Source organism: Schistocerca americana, chromosome 2 (assembly GCF_021461395.2).
Source record: "Schistocerca americana isolate TAMUIC-IGC-003095 chromosome 2, iqSchAmer2.1, whole genome shotgun sequence".
Lineage (NCBI taxonomy): Eukaryota > Metazoa > Arthropoda > Insecta > Orthoptera > Acrididae > Schistocerca > Schistocerca americana.
The window spans coordinates 70,225,347-70,241,418 of NC_060120.1; the positions used below are offsets into that span (position 1 = coordinate 70,225,347).

The 16,072-nt window shown below is 44.2% G+C and overlaps 1 protein-coding gene and 1 non-coding gene across 2 annotated transcripts in view; one reads left to right on the top strand and one right to left on the bottom strand.

The window, feature by feature from the left end:
• LOC124596270 (alsin) overlaps nt 1–16,072 on the bottom strand; it is a 186,565-nt gene that overhangs the window by 164,952 nt on the left and 5,541 nt on the right. The window lies entirely within an intron of this gene.
• Nucleotides 8,549–8,623, top strand: Trnas-cga. The gene has a single exon. It is a non-coding gene; the product is annotated as a tRNA-Ser (tRNA).

Sequence of the window (16,072 nt, forward strand, 5' to 3'; positions counted from 1 at the left end):
GGGAGTAGGTATGAGTAGCGTCCGAGAGGAAAGTCGGGGCGCCAGTATTGAGGCAGACAAGATTGAGATGGTTGAAGACATCCGCCAAGAGTGAGCCTCTTGGACAGGACGCAGGAGAGCCCCAAAGGGGATGATGGGCATTGAAGTCGCCAAACAATAAAAACGGTGGGGGAAGCTGAACGATCAGGTGCATCGTGTCAGCCCGACTAACAGCAGATGATGGTGGAGTGTAGATGTTACAAACTGAAAAAGTAAAAGCAGAAAGAGTAATGCGGACAGCTATTGCTTGGAGTGGGGTGGTCAATGGGATGGGATGGTAATAAACATCGTCCCGAACGAGCAACATGACCCCACCATGAGCTGGGATACCATCCACAGGGGTGAGGTCATACCGCTCCGAGGTATAGTGGGTAAAGGCAAAACAGTCAGTCGGGCGCAACTTGGTTTCCTGGAGACCCAGGACGAGCGGACAGTGCAGGCGGAGGAGCAGTTGTAATTCCTCCCGATTAGATCGAATACCTCTTATGTTCCAATGAAACAACGCCATCGCTAGTCAAAAGGTTGGGGGAACGAGACGGGGGTAGAGCTGGTCACCTCGACGGCCGCGGAGGGCCAGGTTGCGAGGGAACTACGCTACAACCGACGGGAGGCAGATCCGGTTCCATCGACTCGTCGCCAGCTGCGGCCGCTGTCCCTGGTTGTGTAGGACGGGCCGCATCATTTGCCGACGAAAGGCCGGCTGAGCGCCTGGCAGCAGAGCGTCCCGGCGAAACTGAGGACGGCCGGGAGCAGCGACTCGCGGATGGAGCGTCAGACGAAACGCGCCGGGGTGGAGAGGGGGATAGAGACTTCTTCTTGGAGGCCTTCTTGGAAGGCCGAGGAGGCACAGGGATGGTGGGCTGGACCCGAAGAAGGTCCTCACGCGAGGGGTCCGTTTTGGAACGCCGGACCTCGGAAGCTGGGGTCCGGAACGTTTCCCCGATGGACGCCTGAGAACAGGATCGCTTCTCAGGTGGCATGGGGGGTGGAGGAGGAGGAGGAAGGGTGGCCCCTGGGGCAGAGGGGGTGGGGGCCATGGGGGAGGATGATTTGGAAGGGAGGGATTTGGGAGGCGGAGGCAGAGCCCCCTGATGGGCGGAGGAGACGGAGGGGGCATAGGATAGGGGTGAGGATACCGCGGAAGGAGTGGACACAACTGAGGCAAACGAGGTGGTCAATGGCACGGGATGGAGGCGGTCGTACTTCTTCCGGGCCTCAGAATAAGAGAGCCGATCCAAAGTTTTGATTTCTTGTATCTTCTTCTCCTTCTGATATGCGGGGCAGTCTGAGGATCTAGGCGAGTGGACGCCAGGAGAATTAACGCACCGAGGTGGTGGGCTGCATGTATGTTCCTCACGAAGAGGACGTCCACAATCGCCACAAAGGGGCTCAGCCTCACACCGTGATGACATGTGCCCAAAGCACAAACACCTAAAACAGCGCATAGGAGGCGGGACGTAAGGTCGCACGTCCACCGGTAGCACATCACCTTTACCTTCTCCGGGAGAACGTCCCCCTCGAAGGCGAGGATAAAGGCCCCGGTGTCGATGCGATGGTCTTTGGGGCCGCGCTGGACTCGCCGGACGAAATGCACGCCTCGGCGCTCCAGGTTGGCCCTGAGCTCCTCGTCAGATTGTAGCAGGAGGTCACGATGAAAAATAACCCCCTGCGTCCTATTTAGTGCCAGATGTGGGACAATGGATACTGGGATGTCCCCTAGGCGGTCGCACGCCTGGAGCGCCGCCGACTGTGTGGCGGAGGTGGTCTTGATAAGAACGGACCCTGAACGCATCTTGCTGAGAGCCTCGATTTCCCCGAAGACGTCCTCAATGTGCTGAACAAAGAACATGGGCTTGGAGGTGGCGAACGTCCCCCCATCGGTTCGAGAACAGACCAAATAGCGGGGGAAGTACTTCGCCCCAAGCCGGCGGGCCTGTCCCTCCTCCCATGGAGTGGCCCAGGGGGAAAGGGCAGGAGAACCAAAACTAGAAACGGTACCTTTTCTTTTGAAAGACTCGGCCGCAGAGCGACCTGATACATGTTGACGTTTCATCTGCGAAACGTCCGCCCCGATACCACCCACTCCGACCAGGGGCTCTCTCCACGGGCGCCACCCAGCCGCAGCAAGGGCCACCTGGCAGGATGACCATTGCCGGGAGTCCTGATGCCCCAGGGAGACGGGCATCTACTCCTTGGCCGACGTGGGGAGGGTGCAGCTCAGGTATCGGCAGTACGATCCCTGTGTTGTCAGGGGGCTACAACCTAGAGGGTACATGACGACCCCACCACAACGGGCTGGCTACCGTGCTGGATTTCTGGTGCCATGGAAAGTCCATCATGATCGCTGGTGCAGATGGAGATGCACTATGGGCGTAACTTGGACAACCCATCAGGCGTTTAGGGCCAATTTGATGAATAGTGGGTATGGTTACAACGCCGGTGCAATGCTGAGTGCCAAGGTCTTAGTGCACTTAGGACCAGTGGTACACCATGTAAGGTGTCCTTCCCCAAAAGGCTCGTACTTCTGTAGAATTTTGAAAAATGGAGGTCAAACCCCAAGGGGGACCATTACATGGAAGGCCGAAACGGTTGAAACTCCTTTTAGACGCCTCTTACGACAGGCAGGAATACCTCGGGCTATTCTTACCCCGGACCCGCAGGGGGGTGGGTATGGAAAAGATCTGGCGTTGACATGTCTTGGCTTAGTGAAGACATACAATAGTATCTGACAGAAATGTGATTGGAGACCCTGAAGTTAAGGAGTGTTAGAAAATGTTGTTGTTGTTGTTGTTGTTATTGTGGTCTTCAGTCCAGAGACTGGTTTGATGCAGCTCTCCATGCTACTCTATCCTGTGCATCTCCCAGTACCTACTGGAACCTACATCCTTTTGAATCTGTTTAGTGTATTCATCTCTTGGTCTCCCTCTACGATTTTTACCCTCCATGCTGCCCTCCAATACTAAATTGGTGATCTCTTCTTCTAGTCAAGTTGTGCCATAAATTTCTCTTCTCCCCAATTCTATTCAATACCTCCTCATTAGTTATTCGATATACCCATCTAATCTTCAGCATTTTTCTGTAGCACCACATTTCAAAAGCTTCTATTCTCTTCTTGTCTAAACAATTCATCGTCCACGTTTTACTTCCATATATGGCTACACTCCATACAAATACTTTCAGAAACAACTTCCTGACACTTAAATCTATACTCGATGTTAACAAATTTCTCTTCTTCAGAAACGCTTTCCTTGCCATTGCCAGTCTACATTTTATATCTTCTCTACTTCAACCATCATCAGTTATTTTGCTCCCCAAATAGCAAAACTCATCTACTACTTTAAGTGACTCATTTCCTAATCTAATTCCCTCAGCATCACCTTATTTAATTAGACTACATTCCATTATTCTGGTTTTGCTTTTGTTGATGTTCATCTTATGTCCTTCTTTCAAGACACTGTCCATTCCATTCAGCTGCTCTTCCAAGTCCTTTGCTGTCTCTGACAGAATTACTATGTCATCGGTGAACCTCAAAGTTTTTATTTCTTCTCCATAGATTTTAATTCCTACTCCAAATTTTTCTTTTGTTTTCTTTACTGCTTGCTCAATATACAGATTGAATAACATCGGGGATAGGCTACGACCCTGTCTCACTCCCTTCCCAACCACTGCTTCCCTTTCATGCCCCTTTACTCTTACAACTGCCATCTGTTTTCTATACAAATTGTAAATAGCCTTTCGCTCCCTGTATTTTGCCCCTGCCACCTTTAGAATTTGAAAGGCAGTATTCCAGTCAACATTGTCAAACGCTTTCTCTAAGTCTACAAATGCTAGAAATGTAGGTTTGCCTTTCCTTAATCTTTCTTCTAAGATAAGTTGTAGGGTCAGTATTGCCTCACGTGTTCCAACATTTCTACAGAATTCAAACTGATCTTCTCCGAGGTCAGCTTCTGCCAGTTTTTCCATTCGTCTGTAAAGAATTCGTGTTATTATTTTGCAGCTGTGACTAAGTTCGGTAATTTTCACATCTGTCAACACCTGCTTTCTTTGGGATTGGAATTCTTATATTCTTCTTGAAGTCTGAGGGTATTTCACCAGTCTCATACATCCTGGTCACCAGATGGTAGAGTTTTGTCAGGACTGGCTCTCCCGAGGCTATCAGTAGTTCTAATGGAATGTTGTCTACTCCTGGGGCCTTGTTTCGACTCAGGTCTTTCAGTGCTCTGTCAAACTCTTCACGCAGTGTTGTATCTCCCATTTCATCTTCATCTACATCCGCTTCCATTTCCATAATATTGTCCTCAAGTACATCGCCCTTGTATAGACCCTCAATATCCTCCTTCCACCTTTCTGCTTTCCATTCTTTGCTTAGAACGGGTTTCCATCTGAGCTCTTGATAGTCATACAAGTGGCTCTCTTTACTCCAAACGTCTCTTTAATTTTCCTGTAGGCAGTATCAATCTTGCCCCTAGTGAGATAAGCCTCTACATCCTTACATTTGTCCTCTAGCCATCCCTGCTTAGCCACTTTGTACTTCCTGTCAATCTCATTTTTGAGACCTTTGTATTCCTTATTGCCTGCTTCATTTACTGCATTTTTATATTTTCCCCTTTCATCAATTATATTCAATATTTCTTCTGTTACCCAAGGACTTCTACTAGCCCTCGTCTTTTTACCTACTTGATCCTCTGCTGCCTTCACTACTTCATCCCTCAGAGCTACCCATTCTTCTTCTACTGTATTTCTTTCCCCCATTCCTGTCAATTTTTCCCTTATGCTCTCCCTGAAACTCTGTACAGCCTCTCAGAGTAGGAGATGTATTTTGTAACTTTTATCTCCTGGATTTTCTTCTTTTCTGTCAATAAAGGACTTTCTTTGCTCCAACTAGATGGCTTTGGAAGCAACTGACACAAATGGGTGAGGCATTGCATTCAGTACCATCTGGCCCTTGCAGTTTTGGGGGGGGGGGGGGGAGGAGGGGGAGGAGGAGGAGGAGGAGGAGGAGGAGGAGGAGGAGGAGGGGGAGGAGGAGGAGGGGGGGAGGCACTGTGAGGTCTTCTGCCCTCACTGGTGAAGAAGCCTGTCATCACTCTCTTGCCTCTTGCTGAATGAGACCAGCCGTGTACCGCAAGTCTCTAGAGGAACGGAGGGTTCCAAATGATTGGAAAAGAGCACAGATAGTCCCAGTCTTCAAGAAGGGTCGTCGAGCAGATGCGCAAAACTATAGACCTATATCTCTTACGTCGATCTCTTGTAGAATTTTAGAACATGTTTTTTGCTCGCGTATCATGTCATTTCTGGAAACCCAGAATCTACTATGTAGGAATCAACATGGATTCCGGAAACAGCGATCGTGTGAGACCCAACTCGCCTTATTTGTTCATGAGACCCAGAAAATATTAGATACAGGCTCCCAGGTAGATGCTATTTTTCTTGACTTCCGGAAGGCGTTCGATACAGTTCCGCACTGTCGCCTGATAAACAAAGTAAGAGCCTACGGAATATCAGACCAGCTGTGTGGCTGGATTGAAGAGTTTTTAGCAAACAGAACACAGCATGTTGTTATCAATGGACAGACGTCTACAGACGTTAAAGTAACCTCTGGCGTGCCACAGGGGAGTGTTATGGGACCATTGCTTTTCACAATATATATAAATGACTTAGTAGATAGTGTCGGAAGTTCCATGCGGCTTTTCGCGGATGATGCTGTAGTATACAGAGAAGTTGCTGCATTAGAAAATTGTAGCGAAATACAGGAAGATCTGCAGCGGATAGGCACTTGGTGCAGGGAGTGGCAATTGACCCTTAACATAGACAAATGTAATGTATTGCGAATACATAGAAAGAAGGATCCTTTATTGTATGATTATATGATAGCGGAACAAACACTGGTAGCAGTTACTTCTGTAAAATATCTGGGAGTATGCGTACGGAACGATTTGAAGTGGAATGATCATATAAAATTAATTGTTGGTAAGGCGGGTACCAGGTTGAGATTCGTTGGGAGAGTCCTTAGAAAATGTCGTCCATCAACAAAGGAGGTGGCTTACAAAACACTCGTTCGACCTATACTTGAGTATTGCTCATCAGTGTGGGATCCGTACCAGGTCGGGTTGACGGAGGAGATAGAGAAGATCCAAAGAAGAGCGGCGCGTTTCGTCACTGGGTTATTTGGTAACCGTGATAGCGTTACGGAGATGTTTAATAAACTCAAGTGGCAGACTCTGCAAGAGAGGCGCTCTGCATCGCGGTGTAGCTTGCTCGCCAGGTTTCGAGAGGGTGCGTTTCTGGATGAGGTATCGAATATATTGCTTCCCCCTACTTATACTTCCCGAGGAGATCACGAATGTAAAATTAGAGAGATTAGAGCGCGCGCGGAGGCTTTCAGACAGTCGTTCTTCCCGCGAACCATACGCGACTGGAACAGGAAAGGGAGGTAATGACAGTGGCACGTAAAGTGCCCTCCGCCACACACCGTTGGGTGGCTTGCGGAGTATCAATGTAGATGTAGATGTAGAATCCATATTTGTCTGTGAATAATTTTGGTAGCTTCCATGGTCGACTTCCATACCCTCATTAGATCTGTAACATTCATTTTCCCATTTGATGTTCATAACTGATCAAAGCCTTTGTCCTTGAAAGTGCTCCAATTTCTTGGTGTTGAAGGTTGTGAGACTAGCATGGATTCTGTTTTCAATCTCATTTTTAGAAGGGCAGTGTTCTAAGAGTGTGTTTCCAAAGTAAGAAAAGTGTTCTACTGGCTCCAGATGTACACAGACCATAGTCTGTGCAGGCAATTGCAGATGATACAGACATTGCAATAAATAGAAAGTCAAGCACAGATTTATAAATGGCTGCTAATCAAATTTTCTCTGACATTAATAAATGGTTTAAAGCTAGTTCACTGTCATTAAACTTCGAAAAGACCTGCTATAAGCAGTTCAGAACCTGTAAGAGATTTCGTTCCAGCATGTGTATAATGTATGAAGATATGCAAATTGAAGAGTTTGACAGTGTCAAATTTCTGGGATTACAGCTCAGTAATAAATTCAGTTGGGAAGGGCATACCACAGAATCGCTGAAGTGCCTAAACTAGTCTGTATTTGCTGTGAGAATGATGTCAGATGTAGTAGATGTAACTATAAAAAAACTTGAATACTTGATTACTTTCATTCTATTATGTCGTACGGTTCATATTTTGGGGTCAAACCAAGCAAACGTTTTTAGCATGCTAAAGTGTGTAATAAGACTCAATTGTGGTCCAAGTTCAAGAACTTCTAGATATCTGTTCAAGGAACTTGGTATTCTAATCAATACTTATCAGTATCCAGAATGAGATTTTCACTCTGCAGCGGAGTGTGCGCTGATATGAAACTTCCTGGCAGATTAAAACTGTGTGCCCGACCGAGACTCGAACTCGGGACCTTTGCCTTTCGCGGGCAAGTGCTCTACCAACTGAGCTACCGAAGCACGACTCATGCCCGGTACTCACAGCTCTACTTCTGCCAGTACCTCGTCTTCTACCTTCCAAACTTTACAGAAGCTCTCCTGCGAACCATGCAGAACTAGCACTCCTGAAAGAAAGGATATGGCGGAGACATGGCTTAGCCACAGCCTGGGGGATGTTTCCAGAATGAGATTTTCACTCTGCAGCGGAGTGTGCGCTGATATGAAACTTCCTGGCAGATTAAAACTGTGTGCCCGACCGAGACTCGAACTCGGGACCTTTGCCTTTCGCGGGCAAGTGCTCTACCAACTGAGCTACCGAAGCACGACTCACGCCCGGTACTCACAGCTCTACTTCTGCCAGTACCTCGTCTCCTTGGTTCGCAGGAGAGCTTCTGTAAAGTTTGGAAGGTAGGAGACGAGGTACTGGCAGAAGTAGAGCTGTGAGTACCGGGCGTGAGTCGTGCTTCGGTAGCTCAGTTGGTAGAGCACTTGCCCGCGAAAGGCAAAGGTCCCGAGTTCGAGTCTCGGTCGGGCACACAGTTTTAATCTGCCAGGAAGTTTCATATCAGTGCACACTCCGCTGCAGAGTGAAAATCTCATTCTGGAAACATCCCCCAGGCTGTGGCTAAGCCATGTCTCCGCCATATCCTTTCTTTCAGGAGTGCTAGTTCTGCATGGTTCGCAGGAGAGCTTCTGTAAAGTTTGGAAGGTAGGAGACGAGGTACTGGCAGAAGTAGAGCTGTGAGTACCGGGCGTGAGTCGTGCTTCGGTAGCTCAGTTGGTAGAGCACTTGCCCGCGAAAGGCAAAGGTCCCGAGTTCGAGTCTCGGTCGGGCACACAGTTTTAATCTGCCAGGAAGTTTCATATCAGCGCACACTCCGCTGCAGAGTGAAAATCTCATTCTGGAAACATCCCCCAGGCTGTGGCTAAGCCATGTCTCCGCCATATCCTTTCTTTCAGGAGTGCTAGTTCTGCATGGTTCGCAGGAGAGCTTCTGTAAAGTTTGGAAGGTAGGAGACGAGGTACTGGCAGAAGTAGAGCTGTGAGTACCGGGCGTGAGTCGTGCTTCGGTAGCTCAGTTGGTAGAGCACTTGCCCGCGAAAGGCAAAGGTCCCGAGTTCGAGTCTCGGTCGGGCAACAGTTTTAATCTGCCAGGAAGTTTCATATCAGCGCACACTCCGCTGCAGAGTGAAAATCTCATTCTGGAAACATCCCCCAGGCTGTGGCTAAGCCATGTCTCCGCCATATCCTTTCTTTCAGGAGTGCTAGTTCTGCATGGTTCGCAGGAGAGCTTCTGTAAAGTTTGGAAGGTAGGAGACGAGGTACTGGCAGAAGTAGAGCTGTGAGTACCGGGCGTGAGTCGTGCTTCGGTAGCTCAGTTGGTAGAGCACTTGCCCGCGAAAGGCAAAGGTCCCGAGTTCGAGTCTCGGTCGGGCACACAGTTTTAATCTGCCAGGAAGTTTCATACTTATCAGTATATTTATTCGTTAATGAAATTTGTTGCAATAAAACATCTCTGTTTCCAACCAATTGCTTGATACATAGTATCAATACTAGGAATAAGAACAGTCTTCATAAAGACCTAAAATCACTTATCTCGGTTCAAACAAAGGGGTCCAGTACTCAGAAACACACATTTTCAATAAATTGCCAGCAACCATTAAAAACTTGGTTTCAGATAAAGTACTGTTCAAATAGAGTTTGAAAAACTTTTTGATAGGCAACTCCTCCTGCTCTTCAGTTGAATGTCTTAACAGGTACTGTCAGACCAAGTTTAGTAAAAATGTCTGTTAGGTTTCAGTTTAGATATCACTTGGTCACATCAGTCAAGATTAGATATTTTGTGTATGATAAATTTATTAAAAATTCATAACTATGTTTCATTCTGACAATGTATTAATTTTGTAAATACTAGCAGTTCCAGTTTACTGTAATGTATTTACATATTTTGTCCATCTCCTGACAAATGATAAGGGTAATGAGTATTATATACAGATGGTTTATGTTTTTTATGTTATGCTTTTTGATGTGTTCCACACCCACGAGGATCATTTCATTCTTGGGTCTCTGGAACAAAAACTGAATCTAATCTAATCTAATGGACAGGTTGTGCAAGCACTTTAGTTTTCTAGTAGTTCACAGTCCAGCCAAATTGCTTATATGCTCTCTTGAAGCAGCTGAATAACATGCTCCACATACAACAGCAAGTGTGGAATCTAGATAATGTTTTATGGAGAAATCAAGCCAGCCAGATTTGGCTCAAAAAGGTTGACTGAGCTCATCCAGATAACAGAGCTGTAATATGCAAATGATAAAATATCTCTGGTTCATCCACCTAATGAGCTGAAACTGTTATTTATTACAGAACTGTAATCCCAGAAATTTGCCTCTGTCAACCTCTTTGATCTGCAGGTCTTCATACATTATACACATGCTGGAACGAAATCTCTTACAGGTTCTGAACTGCTTATATCAGGTCTTTTCGAAGTTTAACGACAGTGAATTAGCTTTAAACCATTTATTAATGTGAGTAAAAATTTGATTAGCAGCCATTTATAAATCTGTGCTTCACTTCCTATTTATTGCAATGTCTATCATTTGCAACTGCTCGCACAGACTATGATCCTTTTACCTCTGATATGCATCTGGAGCCAACAGAACACTTTTGTTACTTTGGAAGCACTCTCTTAGAACACTGCACTTCTGAAAATGAGGTTGAAAATAGAATCCATGCTAGTCACACAACCTTTGAATGCCTCTTCCACTAGCTATTCCTGAATAATGATGTACAGAGACGTGCTAAACTAATGGTGTTCCAGACGGCAGTTGTCTCATTCCTATAGTGTGGGTGCAAAAATTTAACTAATTACTGCTGCAACACCAAGAAATTGGAGCACTTTCAAGGGCAAAGGCTTCAATTAGTTATGGTCACCACATCGGAAAATGAATGTTACAGATCTTATGAGGGTATGGAAGTTGAGCATAGAGGACACCATAATTATTCATAGGCAAATTTGGATTGGTCTCATCCAGCAATATAGTGATGACAGGCTTCTTTAACACCGAGGGCGAACTCAGTGAGGGCAGAAGACCTCATGGTGCCTCTCCCCTCCTCCACCTCCTCTTCCTCCCAAAAAAAGCACTGCAAGGGTCAAATGGTCAGCTCAGAAAGAACTAATACTACAGATACTACGCATCATAGGTCCTCTAGGAGTGAGCCTTTCACTTTTTCAGAAGACGACGAGTAAGTAACTTCTTGAAACATTGCTTCAAGTCAATGCTGCTACTCTACTGCTACTCTTATTGTTATTTATCCAAGTCAGATGAAAATACAATACATGGCATTTACCAATAAAAACAAAAGAGAGAAAGAATTATTAAAGTACACCACTGTTGCCCAAAATCTTTCAACAACAATTGCATTCAAAAGTCGCGAACACAAGATTTTCTTTTGCACAACACACAGGCCATTGTTGACAGAGCAGTAAATCTTCCATGGTGTGTTGTTCTCTGCATTCACAATTAGTGGTAACCACAGGGAAGTGCCACTTCTGGATGTTACTCCTTGATCTTCCAACTCCAGACTGAAGGCAGTTGAGTGATCTCCACAGGTTACACTCCTGATCATGGGGGAGAGGGAGGTAAGGTTTCTGGAGAGGGCGGGCCAGTCGAGTTATTCTCAACTCAATAAATCCACAGTTGTTTCCAACACTGAAGTGGTCTGGAGGAAACTACTTCTGGACCTCAACCTTGTGGCTGCTGGAAAGTGCTTATGTAATGGATGGTTTTCCTGGTATGCCTGATTCATTCTCTCCACACTGGCAGCTACATGACAAATATCTAGTGGAGGATGTCAAATTAAACCCTTGCAGCCCTCTAGTTTCCAACCTTATTTTGTTTGACAACCAGTTTCAGTATTTTGCTACGCTATCTTCAGGCCCCTGACCAACTTGTAGGAATATTTCACCTCAGTTGTGATCAAAACAGGAGCCAGCAATACTTGTAGTAGTAGATTTTTGCATCAGCAGATGATGGTTGATCTATTAATACCAGTATTACTGGCCCCTGTTTTGATCACAACCGAGGTAGAATATTCCTACACGTAAGTCAGGGGCCTGAAGATGGTGTAGTAAAATGCTGAAACTTGTTGCCAAATAAAATAAGGTTGGAAACTAGATGGCTGAAAGGTGTTTAATTTAACATCCTGCACTGAACAGCCGAGTCCTGGAGCCATCTCTAAAAGGATAGACATACAGAGGATATCTGGTTGTGCTATGCCTGCAAGCTGGTAGATTTTTACAAGTGGTGTAGTTTTCAAAAATTCTCTAAGAGGCCTACACATTTTGTTAGTGCTTTGCAAACTTTGTTTGCATGAGTAGCTTTATACTAGACTGAGTATGCATACTCTGCACCACTGTAACATGTCACTACTTCCGACACACACAGGGTTTGTGTTCAAGAGCCCCACGTACTATCACTGATCTTGCAGAGGATATTATTTATGACTTCCACCTTTGTTATCATATTCTTGCAGTGCTGATTGTACACCAGTGTGCAATACAGAATGACTCCACTGCTCATAGGTAGGCAACACATCAGTTTCACATAGCCAGTGGGATGATACTTTCACATAAGCTGTGAGAGATGAGAAAACTAACTTCTAGTTCCAAGATATAAACCATTTTGTTCATCCTTGCTGTCACAAACATTTGACAAATTACGATTAGATTGGAATCTAACAGCACAGCTTGAACTGTTGCAAGTGAAATGACCAGCAATTAAATATATAGTCTTTGTTGTCACAAATATTTGACTATTATTTTTCCCAAGCATGTTACAAATTGTATGAGGTTGTGGTTAGATTGGAATGTGACAGTCTAGTCATGAGTTGGTGAAGGCAACAAATGTGGAAGCTAAAAAAATCTGGTTGTGGGGACAGATTGATCTGTAGCTTAGCCCAAGATTTAGGTCAGCTTGGAATGTGATAGTTTGATTGTGAGGTGGCGAAGCCAATGAATGTGAAAGCTTAAGTACCTGGTTGTGGTGACTGACTGAACTGCCCAACATCTAGGTTAAGTTGGAATACAACTGTTTTACTCACAAAAAAATACATTAATAATCTTTGCTCTCACAGATATTTGTTTCTTCCAAATATTTCACAAGTTACATGGTTACCATTAGGTTTGGACCTAATGACACAGCTTGAGTTACCATGGAATGGGGTGAGATTGATCACTTCTACTGGAGTTTTGATCACTAATGCTTAAGGGAGTTCAATACATTAGCATAAAAATTAATGTTCATAAAAATAAGTATGATCAACCTCATACAAACATGTGGTTCCTGAAGAGGGGCAGCAGCCTTTTCAGTAGTTGCAGGGGCAACAGTCTGGATGATTGACTGATCTGGCCTTGTAACATTAACCAAAACGGCCTTGCTGTGCTGGTACTGCGAACGGCTGAAAGCAAGGGGAAACTACAGCCGTAATTTTTCCCGAGGACATGCAGCTTTACTGGGAGAGCTGCATCAAACCAGTCTCTGGACTGAAGACCACAACAACAACAACAACAACAAAAATAAGTTGAAGGGATTCAGAAAAAGCTCTTTACGTGTTTTTCTTCATTACTCATGAAGCATAAAAAAATTAAATATGTGTGATCAATCTTAAACCTGATTTGGGGTGAGACTGACCACCTTGTTTTTACGGCATGAAACTACAGTACTAGTGACCAAAAGTGATCAACGTTAACCTCACGCAGTTCGGTCCAGCCATTTCTGTGATATAGCAAAAAATGTAAATGGCGTGAGATTGATCAGAGGAATAAATATCTTCCAAGCTATATTTAAAGATATATTTAATATAGGTAATATGGTTTTTTACTGACAGGCTACTATAAAAACTAGTTTCAAATGTAGCAGTGTTTTCCTGCAGAAGGCCTAAATTTTCATTAGGCTCAGTGTATGCATTTACATGAAACAAAAACAACACACGGCACAGTAAATAATTTGGAAACAAAAACAAAATAAACTACAGTAAATAAAACTGAAATAAATGTAGCCTACACAAATTAAGTTCCTTTTAACAATCTTTAACATTAATGTTGTTTGTAAAGGTATATTTGAGATGATCACCACCTGCAATAGAAGGAACTGGCAGAACCACTAAAATTACCTTCATTGCCACTACATATACATCGTCTTTTTCAGCTCAGAACACTTTCCGGGAATCACCAGTTTCTCTCATTCCCATCACTTTTACTTCCCCTTCATCCAACACTTCCCGAAAAATGCAAACAAATCTAAACTCTGTTGTTTTCCTACCGCCCCCAAAGAATTTCACCAACACAAATGAACCCTCCTTCACATTACCAGTACTGGAATTTCCATCTGGTAACTCACAGTCCTGTTCCATTACTTTTTCTTCTTCACTTTAAGCTGTCGTCTGATCACCATCTGATTCCTCAGTAGCAGATATTTCATGTTCTTCATCACTGCCCTCTACAGTGACACTCTTACCGGGCTCAACCATCAATCTTTTTCCGCAATGCCGGGACATGTAACCAGAAGTTTCATCACCATAATGCCTTTTCTTCAGAAGCTCTGTCAGGGAGTCATTTATTTTTTCCTGTAAATCTTCTGTGTCTTCACTTTCCTTGGGTAATTTCTGGAGTACACACAGAGGGTTCAATGGTACCAACCCACATGCTAAAAATCCTGCAATAAGACTGTGTTTAACTCCACTTTTCTCCTGCTGCTCCGTTTTAGGAGGAACTTCATACATGCTGTTTTTATGGCTTTGGCCAATAATGATGGAAAGTATGCCAGTGTTTCCATGGAAAGCCTAATATCTGTCGAGAATCTTCCGCCATGACATCTTCAAGGGCCAGGAGAAGGCCACATCCAGAGGCTGACAAAGATTTGTGGCATTTGGTGGCATACAAAAAAATTTTATGTTATTTATTTCACAGAGTCTGAGGGCTTCTGAACTGAAGTGGGTTGCCAAGTTGTACCCAAGAACTTTAACACTATCCAAACATCTGGCATGTGGCAAAAATGATGACTCAAACCAGTTGGTAAATGTCGCCATGTCAATCCATCCGTGTGATGTTCGATTGTAGCGAGCTCCAGAAGCATGGCATGGACTGGTGCAGCAAGGATGACCTCTAGGGCCAATCTCTAAGCACAACTTCTGGCGATGCTGACTTCTATAGATGATATAAGGAGGGAGCAAGTCACCAGCTGCTGGGCCACACATCATAATGGTTGTTGACGATTTGGAGTGATTGCGGACTTTTTCGGGGTACTTGGTTCCACGTCTGTAGATCACTTAAGACTTCCCAGGATCATCACTGACATTGGTTTCATCATAATTAAATATGTTAGCTGGAGGCACATTCACAAGAGTCTCTTTCAGAGTGTCAAAATATGCAATGACAATTTCAGGTGAGACACTAGCACGGGACACTGTAATGTTAGATGCTAGACGCAGCCCTGCAAAATGTTTATGTCACTGTAAGTCACCATGAACCCAATCTCTACCTGGGAGATTATCTGTGAATTTAGTGCACACTCTGCCTTGTTCATCCAGGAAAGATTTAACAAACATTCTTAAATCTAATGAAGTCAATGGGAATCCCCTGGAGGCACACTTAACAAGAGCTGTCAGAAATGCTATTTCTTCATTTTGGGTAAGCACTGTCTGAGCATCCGAGCACCAGATTTTTTAATTCAAAGTCCATGGTATTTGTTATACAAAGTACCATATGCTAATTTGTGCTTTGTAGCTGCTTTCCTCAATGACATATTGTTGTTGATCACATCTTTTAAAGCTGCCTCAACTTGAGATTCTGAGTAATTACCATACACTATACAACTCAGGGCACGTTTATGTTCTTCCTATTTTAAATCACTGTAACAAAACAAGCAAGGAATTGTAAACATTCTGTATTTGCACTAACAGTAAAATTGCCTTAAATTGAAGGGTTCCCAATATTATATCAAGTATATTTATCCAGCAGACAATTTTTGTAATGCCATGATCAATCTCACCCGATGCAGATTTAGAGGTTATAGTCAGAAAACTGACTTATTACAAAAATATTAATAAACAGTGCTAAATGATCAAGGAATAACAATTCTAAACATAATATTTAAACAGCAGTACACCTAAATCAAATTTAACTTACATGCATTCGTAAATAGGTCAGTGGAAAAACACAAAAAATTCACTGAACTTCAACATGTGCTTCCCTCCAAACTGTAAGTATCACTTGATATCTAGGATGGTCACCACTTTCAAAGATAGTTTACAAATACTGCCAACAATGAGAAAGAAAAATAGCTGTACTTGTTAGCTTGGAATTTGTTTTCAAATAGAAATTTGAACGGTGATCAATCTCACCTTCCAAGGTCAACTCACCCCATTCCACGGTAATGACCTTGGTTGTCAAAATATTTTCCTATTTCATTTGAATGTGTTGTGGTTTTCAAGGTAGTGATATACTGACATGAGAATATGACAAAATGCCTTTGAAACAAGTCATCTGTCTGCTGCTCTCACATTGGCTGCACTCTTTCCTTTCCATCA